The sequence below is a fragment of the Triturus cristatus genome, chromosome 1_1 (assembly GCF_964204655.1).
Source record: "Triturus cristatus chromosome 1_1, aTriCri1.1, whole genome shotgun sequence".
Classification (NCBI taxonomy): Eukaryota; Metazoa; Chordata; class Amphibia; order Caudata; family Salamandridae; genus Triturus; species Triturus cristatus.
In genome coordinates, this window is record NC_140579.1 from 156,281,037 (window position 1) to 156,297,740 (window position 16,704).

Here is a 16,704-nt window from a genome sequence, read left to right on the forward strand (position 1 = left end):
TTCTCTCCCTCACAATGGAACCCGACACCGCTAGACTAAGCTTCCAGGAAGGAATGAAAGACGTCACTTCCTGGATGAGCAGCAGCTGCCTGAAGCTCAATTAAGAGAAGACAGAAGTCCTCGTACCCACCCCCTCCACATGGTGGCTCACCGCCCTCGGCAATCCCCCATACCTATGGACAATGCCCACAACCTCGGCATCATACTCGACTCATCCCTCACCATGACCGGACAGGTAAAAGCTATCACCCCCACGTGTTTCAACACCCTCCGCATCCTCCGTAAGACCTTCAAATGGATCCCCCCGAATCCAGGAAGACCGTCACCCACCCACGCACTCATAACCAGCAGACTAGACTATGGAAACGCCCTCTACGCCGGAATCAACAAAACCCTGCTCCGAAAACTCCAGACCATCCAGAACACCCCTGCCAGACTCGTCCCCGGCATCCCACGACAAGGCCACATCACCCAGCACCTATGAAACCTCCACTGGCTCCCTTCAAGAAGAGAGTGACCTTCAAGCTACTCGCTCATGCCTAAAAATCCCTCCATAACACCGGATCTCAGTACCTCTACGAAAGAGTCTCCTTCTACGCACCCAAGAGAAACCACAGCTCCGCAGACCTTGCCCTTGCCGAAACCCCTTGCATCAGTAGAGCCTACTTCTACATCGTGGCAAAGACCTGTAACGAACTCCCGCTCAGCATCAGACGTTCCCCCATTCTGCTTGCCTTCAGGAAGAGCCTCAAGACCTGGATCTTTGGGTAAGACGTAGCTGCATGTTTCTCCCCCGTGCACGTGTGAGTAGCCCGCATCAAAAATTCCTAATTGATCGATTGATTGAAAATGTGAGCTGCAGAATAAAGCACAGATGCAAAGAGGAAGTAAAAAAGCAAAATTAAGCTATTTCTCCCTGTTACTGCTCTCTCAGGTAGGTGCACGATTTTCACATTAAATCAGGTTTACTACCTTCAGTAAATCATGAATGCATTAAAATACAAGGGTGGGTGTATGGCAATGCTCATGGTCCACCCATTTAACGTCAACCCGACACAGTGTAACCAACGTGATTCACTTTTTGTTTTTTACAGAGCCACGCAAGGTGACACAAATTGGTCCTTGAGTGGCTTTCTAAATCTCAAATATCATTTTGAATTGTGGCTGCCCTAAAAAGTGGCACAACCATAATGAAAAATGTTAGTAGGTCTGAGCCTAAACTTCTAAGTGCTGTCCCTGGGGTTGTGGGACACTTGGGTGTATCTAACTGGACTTCTGCTGCAATCTCTGAAAAGTTGGGACATAGAATGGTTTTGAACTTCCAGCCATAGGAGAACCGAGAGCACCCATCTGAGCCAATCCCACAAGAGTGCAGCTTCACTGGGTTAAAGAGAAAGGTTTCTCGTGCAAGGAGCTTCTCTGCAGCAGCAAATCTGTTTCTCCTGGTCCTCTATGAGAAGGTATCCAGGCTGGATGAACTCATCATCAGATAGAACCTTTAGCCTTGTCAGATGGAGGATACTGACCTCTGAGAAAAGAGACTTAAGTTTGGTGGTTAGATGGACCGTCAAACCCATGGTGGCAGTGCAGTAACCGTCACACCTGTGGTTGGACTGCCATATTACAAGGATGGCAGTGAGACCGCCATAGGACTGCCACAACCGCCAGAGATCCGCGGTCCCTGGTGGTGGATCGGTGGCCTGAGGACCACAATAAGCTGACAGTACCTCTACAGCACCGACAAGCATATTACTAGTTTCCTCACATCCAACGTTTTCACGGCGGTGAGCCCCCATATAAAGGGTGGTGGTGAGGCACCTTGGTGGGTGTTACAGGGCCCCCGGTTTCCCCAGGGCCATGGGATGCATGTATGGGGGCACTTTCTGCATGCAACCCCTTTCCTGCAAATTCAATTTCACATTGTTTGCTTCGTGCTATATCTACCAGGGGATTAGTTTAGGTTTAAATTACTGAAACCTTAGCTTGAACCAAAAATGTTTGTGACTTTATTACTTTGCTGACCTATTACCCACTCAAAAGTAATAATTATTGTCTTACAGGTACTCTATGTGGTTCTTATCTACACTACATTCTCACACCCTGCTATGCAACTGTTGGATTTTCAGAGTTGTCAACAATCTCAGAGTTTGCGAAAGTTTAATATAGGCTGTCCTAAATCCTGCCTACACACACCAGCACATAGCAACTTTAATCTCTTCTGCAAAACAACAAGGAAGAGAAAAGCTCCAAAACTTTATGCAAGCGCACATTACAAGTTCTTCAAAATTCAGGGTTTACACCTAGAATGAAGTATTAGTCCGGGAGCAGAGAGAATATTGGTTGTATCCTGTCTAAAAAGGTTACATTGTATTCATTTGATGACTGCGTCTTTCATTACAGAACAAATGTAACTAAAATGTCGCATAATGTCAGAACAGGACTAGTGAAAGATCTTTGAGCTTTAAGGGCCCAATGTATAGTTTGATGGGCGGTAGTCTGTCAGTCAGGGTGGTGGAAGAAATTACATACGCCACTATGATGAACTACAGCACACCAGATTTAGAGTTAACCTCCAGCCCAGCAATGATCTCTTCTCTGTACCTTTAGAGGAACAGCTGTCACAATGGGTCCTATGAAGGTACAAAAAGCATTGTGAACAGCGGACATTGTTTTTGACGGCCACCCACCAAACTCCAAAAAGATATAGGGGCCCATTAGAAAGTTGGGCGTTAACACTTCCGCCCGACACTGACTCAGTTATGGGACCGACACCCAGTCGTCGGCCCGACCGCCCCATTAGGATGCGACCAAACACTGTTCTGTCTCATTCCTATATTTTACTATGGGAGCATGCATTTCGTCCGTAAACCAGCCGTAATGCATGCTCCCGTAGTAAAATGGAAGGTGTAGTTCATCCCTGCACCTCTGGTAGGCACCTCAAGAGATCCTCGCAGCCTCAAGTGGGAGGCCGTGCACCAAAGGGGGCCCTGCTGGGGCCCCGAACACGCTTTACAACATGGTTTCCATCTCCGACAGACTGGCATGGAAACCATGTCAGAAACCATGATCATAATCTCAAGGGGGAAAAGAGCCAACCTTGAGATTGTATGCCGCATTCCGACTGGCAGACGGGCTCTCCAAGCCAGTCGGAAGCCAGTCGGAATGACCGGTCTGATTCCATTCCGACCACCTCCATCAAAATGAGGCGGTTGGAAAGGAATCCAACTGGCCCATTATGATGTGGCTCGCCATCCGAGCCGTTTCGTAATGGGCCCCTTAGTGTCATGGCTATGGTGTTGTCGACCCTCAGCCCATATGCTAGTAAATAAAGTGACACAGGTTACATCATGGAACTTGCCCCAGACTTGTGCACACAGTCCCTGTTATTGGCAGTGTCACCTACCCGGTGATGCATGTGATGGATTGATGTCAATAAAACCGCTAAGGAACGGTAGTTAAGTTCTGTGTTCAGTAGAACACTACAATGGCAAAGATACTAATAAGTGATATATTGTGGCCAGGTTTAACCCATTAATTCAGAGCCTTTGCTTATTTTTCTAACTCTTGTATTACCCATGTGAAAGTGATGCACGTGGAAATCACTAACTGGCACAGTGTGAGAGGTTTATTACAAGATTAGATACAAGAAAGCATGTCAGAAATATTTTACATGTACTTGATTAGTGTGAAAGTACTGGTTAGCTCTCTTTGAAGCCTAAAAAAACTTGAGAATTTGTGGCATGTAGGAAAAAATCTGCATAGTAAGAGAAGTAGAAATCATAAAATATTGTCTTTGCAGTGTCTTCCCAGCCCAGTTACTCGCCAATAACTATGCCACACAGGGAGACTTTATTTGTGTATGTGCAACTGCAACTCACCACACTGAAACTGCAATCGATGCATTACGCTCTAACACTTACTTCACGTTTCTAGGGAGACAATCAGGACCCAAAAGGGTTCCGTCACTATTAACTCACAAGATACTACAGTCTGTTCAAGTACATTTTGCCAGAATGTAATCATTATAAAACTGCTACATTTATGTAAAATCCAATTTATAATGAAACTTTTTGACCCTCCGAGGAAGATCTGAGTTTTGTTTTGTCCTTCTTGTGTCATTTCCCCTTGTTACTCTCTCTCTATTTTATCACAAGGCCCTCAGTTTGCCGTTATGCTTTTTGACCAGGGCCCTAGCCTCTCATCTATTTTTTAAATTCTTAATTACTTTCCTGATGTGAAAGTGAATGTCTTTGTAAACACTCCAGAGCATTGTCAGAGAAATGTGTGGCCTATTAACTTATGCCAATCCATTTTTTTTACATGTGTTTATAGGGTTCTTCAACTTACATAGAAACGTAACATACATCAATGCAGTGTATAAATGCACAGCACGGACAATAAGCATACCTACTGCTAGAGGTAATTCTGCAATGTAGTATCTACAGCGGATCGCAATAGCATTTTAACAGGCGTTTGGTAATTAAGCACAGACCTTCACTATGGTATGGGAATAACGTTCCTAAGGAGATATAGGTAGACAAATGAAATACACTTATCGTGCGTTCCTCCCCACCCGCATGGCCCCCAACTGAATGTCCAGTTCGTGCACCCAAACACAAAGCACACAGGTTCAGATCGAGTGTTCCCTCAGATAATCCACCAGGGGCTCCCAGATGTCTCTTGGGTAAGGCAAGTGTAGGAGAGTAGGGTCTGCTATCCTATGGTCACCCCAAATTTTTGCTTTTTGCTTCACTGGTTTTTGACATATTGAGGCTGTGGGCCTGCCAATCAGACCCCCAGCCTGCTGTTCTCTCTACTAAATTAAAACTATGCACCCTAGGTGCATAACCAATTGGAAGTGGATCACCCTGTCAGCACCTGTACCAGTGTACACTAGGTACCCAGGGCATTGGTGTACCCAAGGCCTGCCAAGGGCTGCAGCATGTATTATGCCACCCCAGGCTTGGCCTAACAATCTGACACAACTGGCTGATCACTCAGCTGGGGTAAGTTGGTGTAATCACCTCTTACTTAGGTGTAGTATACCTATACCTAACCTTAAATGGGACACCTGGTAACCTATAAGTCACTCCTATGGCAGGCCTTAACAATCCTGAAGGCAGAGTGCTTGGTTCCATGTGAGATGGTGCTCTGGCATGAGCTGAGCCTGTCTGCAGTGGTCGGAACAACTTCCTTCTACTGTTTCCAGATATCGTCATACCATATACTCTTAAGTGCATTATGAACCTCGCGGTTAAATGCTATCTTTGGTTTGGCTTTATCAAAACATGTCGAGTAAGGTGTCATACGAATTGGAATACTAACCCCTCGCCAATTCTGGCGACGGGGTTAGCATTCCACCCTTCTAGAGGGACACGATATGTACAGTACCTGAAACCCGGGTAAAATCAGACATAGCCTCAGCTCCACAAAATGGATGCTGCCACCACAGACACAAGTCTGCCCTCCTGCTGCTGGGAGTCCTTCCAGCTTGGGAGGTGTGGACAAAGGGTTTCCTGCCAGGGGAGGTGCGTGCACCACCCCAGACAGGATTTTGTGTATTGGTCAGGTAGGGCTTGAAAGAAACCAGACATGCCTGTGGCTCACAAGGAGCCTCGGTGCATATGCCAGTTCAAACCGGTCCTGGGGCACACCAGTCCCGGGCCTGGGGCGAGCTGGACAAAGGATTGGGGGTGTAACCACCCCCCTTCCTGGTCCCACCCTTAGGGAGGGACCTAGCAGGTAGTCCGGCCCCTAGAATCCGCTTAAAGGTAGGAGCTGTGTCCTAAGACTTCAGACATCCTGGAATCAACTTGAAACTAAGAAGAAGACGGGAACTTCGACATTCTGCTGCACAGAAGACTGAAGAAAATCTCCCCTGTGGTCAGGGAGTGACCACCTTGCTAACGCAAGCACCATCCAGCGAATCAACGTCTGCTTTGCCGCCGCCTCCCGCCGGAGCCCGAGCCCTGAGACTGACAAGACCTGGACCTCCAGACCTCTCACCGCCCGATCCACAGTCCCTGAGAAGAAGAGACCCGTGGAGGCACCGAGACACGTGGAGCCAGCCATCTTGGAACGACTACGACAAGCTGACCAGTGCAACAACCGAGGCTCCCTCCAAGTTGTGCTTTGGGTCCTGAGAAGCCCAACCCTCGAGCAGCATCTGCACCAAAGGTGAGCCCTCCAGCATCTCCACGATCTGCGTGGGGCCCTTCTGCATTTTGCCACTCGACGCGCCTAACCGGTTGCTGGCCCGCTGGCTAGTGGCCATCTTGGCGACGAAATCTACGACAAACACCGCTGGTCTGGTTGCTCCAGACTGGCCCTTGCTCCCCTCCAAAGGAGCAATCCCTCTGACCTTGCTGGTCAGAACCAACAGCTGATTTCCGAATCCTCCTACAATTGCTTTTGCCAAGGCTTGTTTGCTTCGATCAAGTCGCCGACACCGCCGACAGCGAGAGCCTGCGTGGGACAGCTCGTGAGCCGACTCCTGGACGTCGTCGACCTCCAGGGACCACGTGGCTGCGGAGACAAGCTACCCCTCATCACCTGTTTGCACCCGACATCGCCTGGTACCCACCTGGTGCCACGCTGGTCACTGGCTAGTGACTGTGAACACTGTCCCCTCTGCTTACAGGTCTTCAACATCTCCGATCCACTCTTGGATCCACTGCATCTCTCCCGGACCGACCGCCTGCAGCATCTTTGTCTTCAAGCTCCACGGAACAGATAGAAGAAACCCGACGCACTTCGAGGCCTATGCACCCGCTTCCTGTGGGTGAGGTAAAGCTGGCACACCTGTGCCCAAGTGTAGTATTACATCTCTAGTGCCTGTGTTCCAAATCTTGAGTTCCTAGTCCATCCGGAAGATCCTCTTTGCAGTAACTTTGTACTTTTTACGCACCCATTGAAACCTATGGGAGCACGCGTGTGACTATTTGCTCTGCACACGCCACCCGTGGACCTCCTGGTCACTAACTGACGTTAGCTCCTTGTAGGCCCAGCGATTCTAGAGGCCCTAGGCCTTTTCCCTTTTCTGTTCGTGGTACTTATACCACTATTTTAGTATATGGTTTGAGTGGCCACCAGGGCCTATCCATATAACGTGCAACTTCTGTGTATTCTGTGATAATCTTGTTTGACGATTTGTGCTCCTGTGCTCATAAAGAGACTAGGGGTTACTTTGAGAAATAAATACATATATATTTTGAATATATATCTGTGTGGTGTCCTTTCATTGGTATAAAAGGGGGTTGCATTTGGTAAAACAGCTGGCTTAACACGCTTCACGAGTTTAGCCTCAAAGACTGCTTAGCCTACGCTACCACTAGGGCAGCTAGTCCGAAAAGGTTGACTTACAACCACACCATAAGGGTTGCTTGGCATGGTACAAGGTGATCACTTTAACTAGTGAGCATCATATACCAGGCCAACTTCTCACATTGGTGAGCAGCGGTTGGATTTGAGCTTGCTGTGTTTTACCATTGTAATCTCTTGGTTACCAATTGAAAGATCACATAGGTACCTGTAGGTACATATAAAACAAGATTAGATATACATAAGTTCTACTGAACTTAGTTGTTGTAGAGCAAAGGGAGTAGCACACCCTGACTACAACTACTAGATAGGTTTAGTAGGTAAACACAAGTGTAGGTAGATTGCAACACATCCACCCACACTTAAGAGCAATGGCCGGGGCAGAGGGGTCCACTGTACCCATCTCTGTTGAGAGTGACCCCCAGAGGGCACCATCCAGCTTTGCTACCCTTAATCAGAATGAGCTCAGGCATTTGGCAACTCTTAGAGGCCTTAAACAGCCCAAGAACCCAAACTCTGCTGAGCTCAGAGAGCTCTTACAGAATGATGAGAATCAGAGAGCACTCAAGAAAGCTTCCCAGTTAGCCCCCTTAGGGTCAGGAACAGGAGGCCCCCCTTCTGAAGATACTACAGAGGTACCCAGTTCCAATAGCCATCCCTTAGATGAGAACCATACTACAGGGGAGGAAAGTGGTGAGGATACAGAAAGTAGTGATGATGAAGGGAGAACTAGCCCAGTGCCAAGTATTATACTTGGCCCAGCTAAACTAAGGCTATTGGGGACTGACAATGGGTTCACCCCATTGGATCTCCCCAGTGGACTTAACACAGGGCTTGGGAGGCAAAGGAATCACTCAGGTGACTCCAATGCTTCTCATGGCTCTAGAGGCTCTCAAGGTCACTCCAGGAAAAGGATGACCACCCCTCAGAGGAGGGAACATGAGGCCAGAATGCAGGAAGCCCAGCTGAGGATCAGGAAGCAGGAGCTAGAAGTAGCCCTGATGGAAGAAAAACTGAACAAGGCTAGGCAACCTAGAGAGAGTGGGTCTATACCCACTGGTGGCAGCATTGTCCCTAAGGACAAAGATAGGGTCTTTGACAATAGGAACCTGTCTAAGGTTGTGCCCCCCTACAAAAGTGGGGATGACATCCACAAGTGGATAACTGCTCTTGAGAGAGCCTGCAAAGTACAGCAGGTTCCTGAAGACCAGTGGGCAGCAATCCTCTGGCTCTCCTTTGAAGGAAGAGGCAGAGACAGACTCCTCACTGTTAGAGAAGAGGATGTCAGAAACTACAGAGTCCTGAAGAGTGTTCTGGTAGATGGGTTAGGCTTAACCACTGAACAGTACAGGTTAATGTTCAGAGACACACAAAAGACACAGACTCAGGACTGGTCTGAATATGTTGAATGTGCCACTAAGGCTTTGGAGGGTTGGTTGCTGGGAAGTAAGGTATCTGATTTTACAGGATTGTATAATTTGATGATGAGAGAACAGATTTTAAATAACTGTCAAAACCAGCAACTGCATCAACACTTGGTTGACTCTGATCTGACCTCTCCCCAAGAATTGGGAAAGAAGGCAGACAAATGGGTCAGAACCAGGGTTAAGCAAAAGAACCAGAACCAGGGCCAAGGGGGTGATCAGAAGAAAACAGACCAAAAGGGTGGAGATCAGAAACCTAAAGACCAGAAGTCTTCAACAGGGCCCCAAACTACTGCTAAGGAGGGTGGGTCCCAACAGTCCAAGAAGAAGAAAGAAGGTCAGAAGAAACCCTGGTGCAATCATTGTAAAAATACAACTCACTGGACTAGTGATTGCAAAAAGGGTGGAGCCCCCAACACTGTTGCCCCTAAGGCACCTGCTCCCAGTACTACTGTTAGCAGTGTTGGTCCCCAGACAAAGGGTGTAGTGGGAATCACTATGGGAACTGAAGGAGATTCTGACTTAGACAGAACCCTTACACAGGCAGTCTTGATCTGTGATGGGGACATTGATTTGTCCCTGACTGTGAGCCCCAGTAACCTGGGCAAGTACAGACAGACTCCTTTAATTAATGACAAAGTGGCTCAAGCCTACAGGGACACATGTGCCAGTGTCACTATGGTGACACCAGGCTTTGTGGACCCTGGACAGTACATACCAGATGAGAACTACCTGGTGACCAATGCCAGCAATGCCACTACTTCACATAGTGTGGCAGTTGTTAACTTCTCATGGGGAGGGGTAACTGGCCTCAAAAGGGTTGTGGTTAGTGCAGACCTCCCAGTAGAATGTTTGTTGGGCAATGACCTAGAGAGTTCTCTATGGTCAGAAGTGGAGTACAGGACTCATGCAGAGATGTTAGGTATATCATCACATGTCCTTGCTGTGACCAGGTCACAGGCCCAAAAGTGCCTCACTGAACCTCAGGTCTTGGATCCTGGAACAATGGACCAAGCACCTACCAAGAAGAAGAACAGGAGGGTCAAGGCTGTGCCTTCCCCCCTGCCTCAGAGTGATGATCAGCCTTCCCAGGAAGCTGATCTAGAGGACCCTGAAGGAACTGTCCCTGAAGAGCTTGAACCTGATCAGGTTGAGTTTCCGGGGACAGGGGGACCTTCAAGGGCTGACTTGAGGCAGGCTCAGTTATCCTGTCCCTCTCTTGAACCCCTCAGACAGCTGGCTGCTGCTGAGGCTGCTGGGAATGCTCAAGGTACCCATAAAGTGTATTGGGATGAAGGGCTCCTTTATTCAGAGGCTAGAGACCCCAAGCCTGGTGCAACCAGGAGGTGTGTCATACCTCTGCAATTTAGGGGCTTCCTTCTTACCTTGGCCCATGACATTCCTTTAGCAGGACACTTAGGCCAGAACAAGACCTGGGACAGGCTTGTCCCTCACTTTCACTGGCCTCATATGAATGAAGATACAAAGGAGTTTTGTCGCTCCTGTGTCACCTGCCAAGCCAGTGGCAAATCAGGTGGCACAACAAAGGCCCCCCTAATACCACTACCTGTGGTAGGGGTCCCCTTTGAAAGAGTGGGAATAGACATAGTGGGTCCCATGGATCCTCCCACTGCATCTGGGCACAGATTTATACTGGTGGTAGTGGATCATGCCACCAGGTATCCAGAGGCAATTCCCCTTAGGACCACTACAGCACCTGTTGTGGCCAGGGCCCTGCTGGGAGTATTCTCCAGAGTGGGGTTTCCTAAGGAGGTAGTATCTGACAGAGGTACCAACTTTATGTCAGGATACTTGACAGCTATGTGGAAGGAATGTGGTGTCAACTACAAGTTCACCACCCCTTATCACCCACAATGCAATGGGCTTGTTGAGAGATTCAACAAGACCCTAAAGGGTATGATCAAAGGATTACCTGAAAAGCTCAGGCGAAGATGGGACATCCTTCTACCCTGCCTTCTGTTTGCTTACAGAGAGGTCCCACAAAAAGGAGTTGGCTACAGCCCCTTTGAATTGTTGTTTGGGCACCCTGTGAGAGGCCCACTGTGTTTGGTGAAGGAAGGATGGGAGTTACCTCTCAAAAAGCCTAAGCTAGACATAGTGGACTATGTACTTGGTCTCCGCTCCAGGATGGCTGAGTATATGGAGAAGGCATCCAAAAACCTTGAGGCAAGCCAGGCCTTACAGAAAGCTTGGCATGACCAAAAGGCTGTCTTGGTTGAGTATCAGCCAGGACAGAAGGTATGGGTGTTGGAGCCAGTGGCCCCAGCAGCACTCCAAGACAAATGGTCTGGACCCCATACAATCCTGGAAAAGAAGGGAGAGGTCACCTACTTGGTGGACCTAGGAACTCCCAGGAGTCCCCACAGGGTACTCCATGTTAACAGGCTTAAAGCATATGTTGACAGGGCAGACATGGGCTTGCTCATGGCTACAGATGAGGGACAGGAGGAAGAGAGTGACCCTCTCCCAGACCTGTTGTCTCAGAACCCTGAAGATGGCTCAGTTGAAGGAGTGACCCTTGGAGGCAACTTCACTGCCCATCAGCAGACTGAATGTAGACAGGTTCTACAATCATTTTCACATATGTTTTCCTTGATACCTAGTCAAACTGACTGGTGTACCCATGTTGTGGACACTGGTGACAGTCTGCCTGTAAAGAACAAGCTTTACAGACAACCTGACCACGTCAGGGACTGTATAAAGGCTGAGGTACATAAAATGCTGGAATTAGGTGTCATTGAACCCTCAGAGAGCCCCTGGGCTAGCCCAGTGGTTCTGGTCCCCAAACCTCACACCAAAGATGGCAAGAGAGAGATGAGGTTCTGTGTGGATTACAGAGGACTCAATGCTGTCACCAGGACAGATGCACACCCTATTCCAAGGGCAGATGAGCTCATAGACAAACTAGCTTCTGCCAAGTTTTTGAGCACATTTGACTTAACAGCTGGCTATTGGCAAATCAGATTAGCTGAGGAGTCTAAGGCCAAAACAGCATTCTCAACCCCAGGTGGGCATTATCAGTTTGTGGTGATGCCCTTTGGTCTGAAGAATGCACCTGCCACCTTCCAAAGGCTGGTGAACCAAGTCCTTACTGGGTTGGATGACTTTTGTGCAGCATATCTTGATGACATTGCTGTCTTTAGCTCCACCTGGGAGGATCACCTGATCCACCTGAAGAAGGCTCTTGAGGCCCTGCAGAGGGCAGGCCTCACTATCAAGGCTACTAAGTGCCAGATAGGGCAGAGTAAGGTTGTATATTTGGGCCACCTTGTAGGTGGAGGCCAAGTTCAACCACTGGAGAGTAAGATACAATCCATCAAGGACTGGTCCCCTCCAACCACCCAGACTCAAGTTCGAGCTTTCTTGGGCTTGACTGGGTATTACAGGAAGTTTGTTAAGAACTATGGGTCCATTGTGACTCCTCTTAATGATCTGACATCCAAGAAGATGCCCAAAAAGGTTCAGTGGACAGTAAGCTGTCAAAAGGCATTTGATGACCTGAAGGAGGCCATGTGCTCTGCACCTATCCTGAAAAGTCCTGACTACTCCAAAGAGTTTATTGTCCAAACAGATGCTTCTGAGTTGGGTGTGGGAGCTGTGCTGTCACAACTTAATGTAGATGGTCAAGACCAACCCATTGCTTTTATTAGCAGAAGGTTGACCCCCAGAGAGAAGAATTGGTCAGCTATTGAGAGGGAGGCCTTTGCTGTGGTGTGGGCCCTGAAGAAGCTGAGGCCATACTTGTTTGGCACTCACTTCAAGATTCAGACCGACCATAAGCCCCTCTTGTGGCTAAATCAGATGAAGGGTGAAAACCCCAAACTGCTTAGGTGGTCCATTTCCCTACAGGGGATGGACTTTACAGTGGAGCACCGGCCAGGTACTGACCATGGGAATGCAGATGGTCTCTCCAGGTACTTCCACTTAGGACATGAAGACGAGACTGGTCAAGGCTAGTTTAATGTCCCAGCGTTTGGGGGGGGGTTGTGTAGGAGAGTAGGGTCTGCTATCCTATGGTCACCCCAAATTTTTGCTTTTTGCTTCACTGGTTTTTGACATATTGAGGCTGTGGGCCTGCCAATCAGACCCCCAGCCTGCTGTTCTCTCTACTAAATTAAAACTATGCACCCTAGGTGCATAACCAATTGGAAGTGGATCACCCTGTCAGCCCCTGTACCAGTGTACACTAGGTACCCAGGGCATTGGTGTACCCAAGGCCTGCCAAGGGCTGCAGCATGTATTATGCCACCCCAGGCTTGGCCTAACAATCTGACACAACTGGCTGATCACTCAGCTGGGGTAAGTTGGTGTAATCACCTCTTACTTAGGTGTAGTATACCTATACCTAACCTTAAATGGGACACCTGGTAACCTATAAGTCACTCCTATGGCAGGCCTTAACAATCCTGAAGGCAGAGTGCTTGGTTCCATGTGAGATGGTGCTCTGGCATGAGCTGAGCCTGTCTGCAGTGGTCGGAACAACTTCCTTCTACTGTTTCCAGATATCGTCATACCATATACTCTTAAGTGCATTATGAACCTCGCGTTTAAATGCTATCTTTGGTTTGGCTTTATCAAAACATGTCGAGTAAGGTGTCATACGAATTGGAATACTAACCCCTCGCCAATTCTGGCGACGGGGTTAGCATTCCACCCTTCTAGAGGGACACGACATGTACAGTACCTGAAACCCGGGTAAAATCAGACATAGCCTCAGCTCCACAAAATGGATGCTGCCACCACAGACACAAGTCTGCCCTCCTGCTGCTGGGAGTCCTTCCAGCTTGGGAGGTGTGGACAAAGGGTTTCCTGCCAGGGGAGGTGCGTGCACCACCCCAGACAGGATTTTGTGTATTGGTCAGGTAGGGCTTGAAAGAAACCAGACATGCCTGTGGCTCACAAGGAGCCTCGGTGCATATGCCAGTTCAAACCGGTCCTGGGGCACACCAGTCCCGGGCCTGGGGCGAGCTGGACAAAGGATTGGGGGTGTAACCACCCCCCTTCCTGGTCCCACCCTTAGGGAGGGACCTAGCAGGTAGTCCGGCCCCTAGAATCCGCTTAAAGGTAGGAGCTGTGTCCTAAGACTTCAGACATCCTGGAATCAACTTGAAACTAAGAAGAAGACGGGAACTTCGACATTCTGCTGCACAGAAGACTGAAGAAAATCTCCCCTGTGGTCAGGGAGTGACCACCTTGCTAACGCAAGCACCATCCAGCGAATCAACGTCTGCTTTGCCGCCGCCTCCCGCCGGAGCCCGAGCCCGAGCCCTGAGACTGACAAGACCTGGACCTCCAGACCTCTCACCGCCCGATCCACAGTCCCTGAGAAGAAGAGACCCGTGGAGGCACCGAGACACGTGGAGCCAGCCATCTTGGAACGACTACGACAAGCTGACCAGTGCAACAACCGAGGCTCCCTCCAAGTTGTGCTTTGGGTCCTGAGAAGCCCAACCCTCGAGCAGCATCTGCACCAAAGGTGAGCCCTCCAGCATCTCCACGATCTGCGTGGGGCCCTTCTGCATTTTGCCACTCGACGCGCCTAACCGGTTGCTGGCCCGCTGGCTAGTGGCCATCTTGGCGACGAAATCTACGACAAACACCGCTGGTCTGGTTGCTCCAGACTGGCCCTTGCTCCCCTCCAAAGGAGCAATCCCTCTGACCTTGCTGGTCAGAACCAACAGCTGATTTCCGAATCCTCCTACAATTGCTTTTGCCAAGGCTTGTTTGCTTCGATCAAGTCGCCGACACCGCCGACAGCGAGAGCCTGCGTGGGACAGCTCGTGAGCCGACTCCTGGACGTCGTCGACCTCCAGGGACCACGTGGCTGCGGAGACAAGCTACCCCTCATCACCTGTTTGCACCCGACATCGCCTGGTACCCACCTGGTGCCACGCTGGTCACTGGCTAGTGACTGTGAACACTGTCCCCTCTGCTTACAGGTCTTCAACATCTCCGATCCACTCTTGGATCCACTGCATCTCTCCCGGACCGACCGCCTGCAGCATCTTTGTCTTCAAGCTCCACGGAACAGATAGAAGAAACCCGACGCACTTCGAGGCCTATGCACCCGCTTCCTGTGGGTGAGGTAAAGCTGGCACACCTGTGCCCAAGTGTAGTATTACATCTCTAGTGCCTGTGTTCCAAATCTTGAGTTCCTAGTCCATCCGGAAGATCCTCTTTGCAGTAACTTTGTACTTTTTACGCACCCATTGAAACCTATGGGAGCACGCGTGTGACTATTTGCTCTGCACACGCCACCCGTGGACCTCCTGGTCACTAACTGACGTTAGCTCCTTGTAGGCCCAGCGATTCTAGAGGCCCTAGGCCTTTTCCCTTTTCTGTTCGTGGTACTTATACCACTATTTTAGTATATGGTTTGAGTGGCCACCAGGGCCTATCCATATAACGTGCAACTTCTGTGTATTCTGTGATAATCTTGTTTGACGATTTGTGCTCCTGTGCTCATAAAGAGACTAGGGGTTACTTTGAGAAATAAATACATATATATTTTGAATATATATCTGTGTGGTGTCCTTTCATTGGTATAAAAGGGGGTTGCATTTGGTAAAACAGCTGGCTTAACACGCTTCACGAGTTTAGCCTCAAAGACTGCTTAGCCTACGCTACCACTAGGGCAGCTAGTCCGAAAAGGTTGACTTACAACCACACCATAAGGGTTGCTTGGCATGGTACAAGGTGATCACTTTAACTAGTGAGCATCATATACCAGGCCAACTTCTCACAGCAAGGCTGGCAGGAGTTCCGCATAGTTCATTAACTGATCCTTACAATAAATAAGGCCTGCTTGCCATTCCTTAAATTTGGGGATCCGCCCTCTGCCCCATCTACACGACACCCTCCATTTGGCCAGCACCAGACTCATTGCTACAAATTGTCTGTATGATGTTTGTACTTCAGCTGTGTAGCCCAGAAGTGCTAGTAAGGGGGACACGGCAAGAGGTGTGTCTATCGTTTGGGACAGAGCAGCTATCACCTCATGCCAATAACCATGAACTTCGCAACACTGCCATGCAAGGTGTAAGAAGCCGACCCCCGCTTGACGGCATCTCTCACATAGGTCGTCAGTTCTCAATTTGTATTTGTAGAACCAAGTTGGTGTATAGAAAGTTTGATGCAAGAATTTGAAGTGTATGATTTGTATGCAACTGCTTGCAGTAATAGCTTACGTCTGTGTGCAGCAATATATCCACCGCCCGTCCATCAAGGACAGCTCCAGCTCATGATCCCATGCCTCCCTGACCCCGTGTTTTGGCTGTGTCCTCTCGAGCAGTGCGGCCCGGTATATGCTGGAAATCGCGTGCTCCGGTCCAGCCACTTTGAATAGGGTGTGTAGTGTTTATAGAGTTGGGGGTTCCTGAGGGAATCTCAGGACATTGGCCCTAAGTTTGTGTTTCAGTCTTATACAAAGAAATATCTCCAATGGAGTGACTTTATCCCCAGTCATTACCTCCTGCCTTACCCCGAACGCACCCCCGGTAAAGGTCACCCCAGCAGTTTAGGTCTCTCCTACGGAGTATCTCGTGGCATACAGCCTCATGTGTGACTGGTGCAAACGAGAGGTACGGAAGAGGCACAGGTGAGGAGTACAGTGTCAGTTTGCCCACTATTTTAGCTAGGCGATCCCAGGCTTGGTTAGTGCAGGTTACTGTGTGATAGGCTACTCCAGGGACGCGTGTTCCCAAAAAGTAGGTCGTGGACATAGGAGCCATATATCCCTGCTCGATGGCCAGGTGTGGCATAAAGGGTGGCGGATGGAGCCAATATATTGTGTAGTGGACTTGAGCAGACAGAAAATATAGCTCCATATCTGGGGCCTCAAAACCCCCATTGAGGCATGGTTGCGTCATGGTCCGCCATCCCACTCTGGGTTGTTTCTCGCCCCATACTAGTCTGATGAGTAATGATCGGAGGGTGTCGA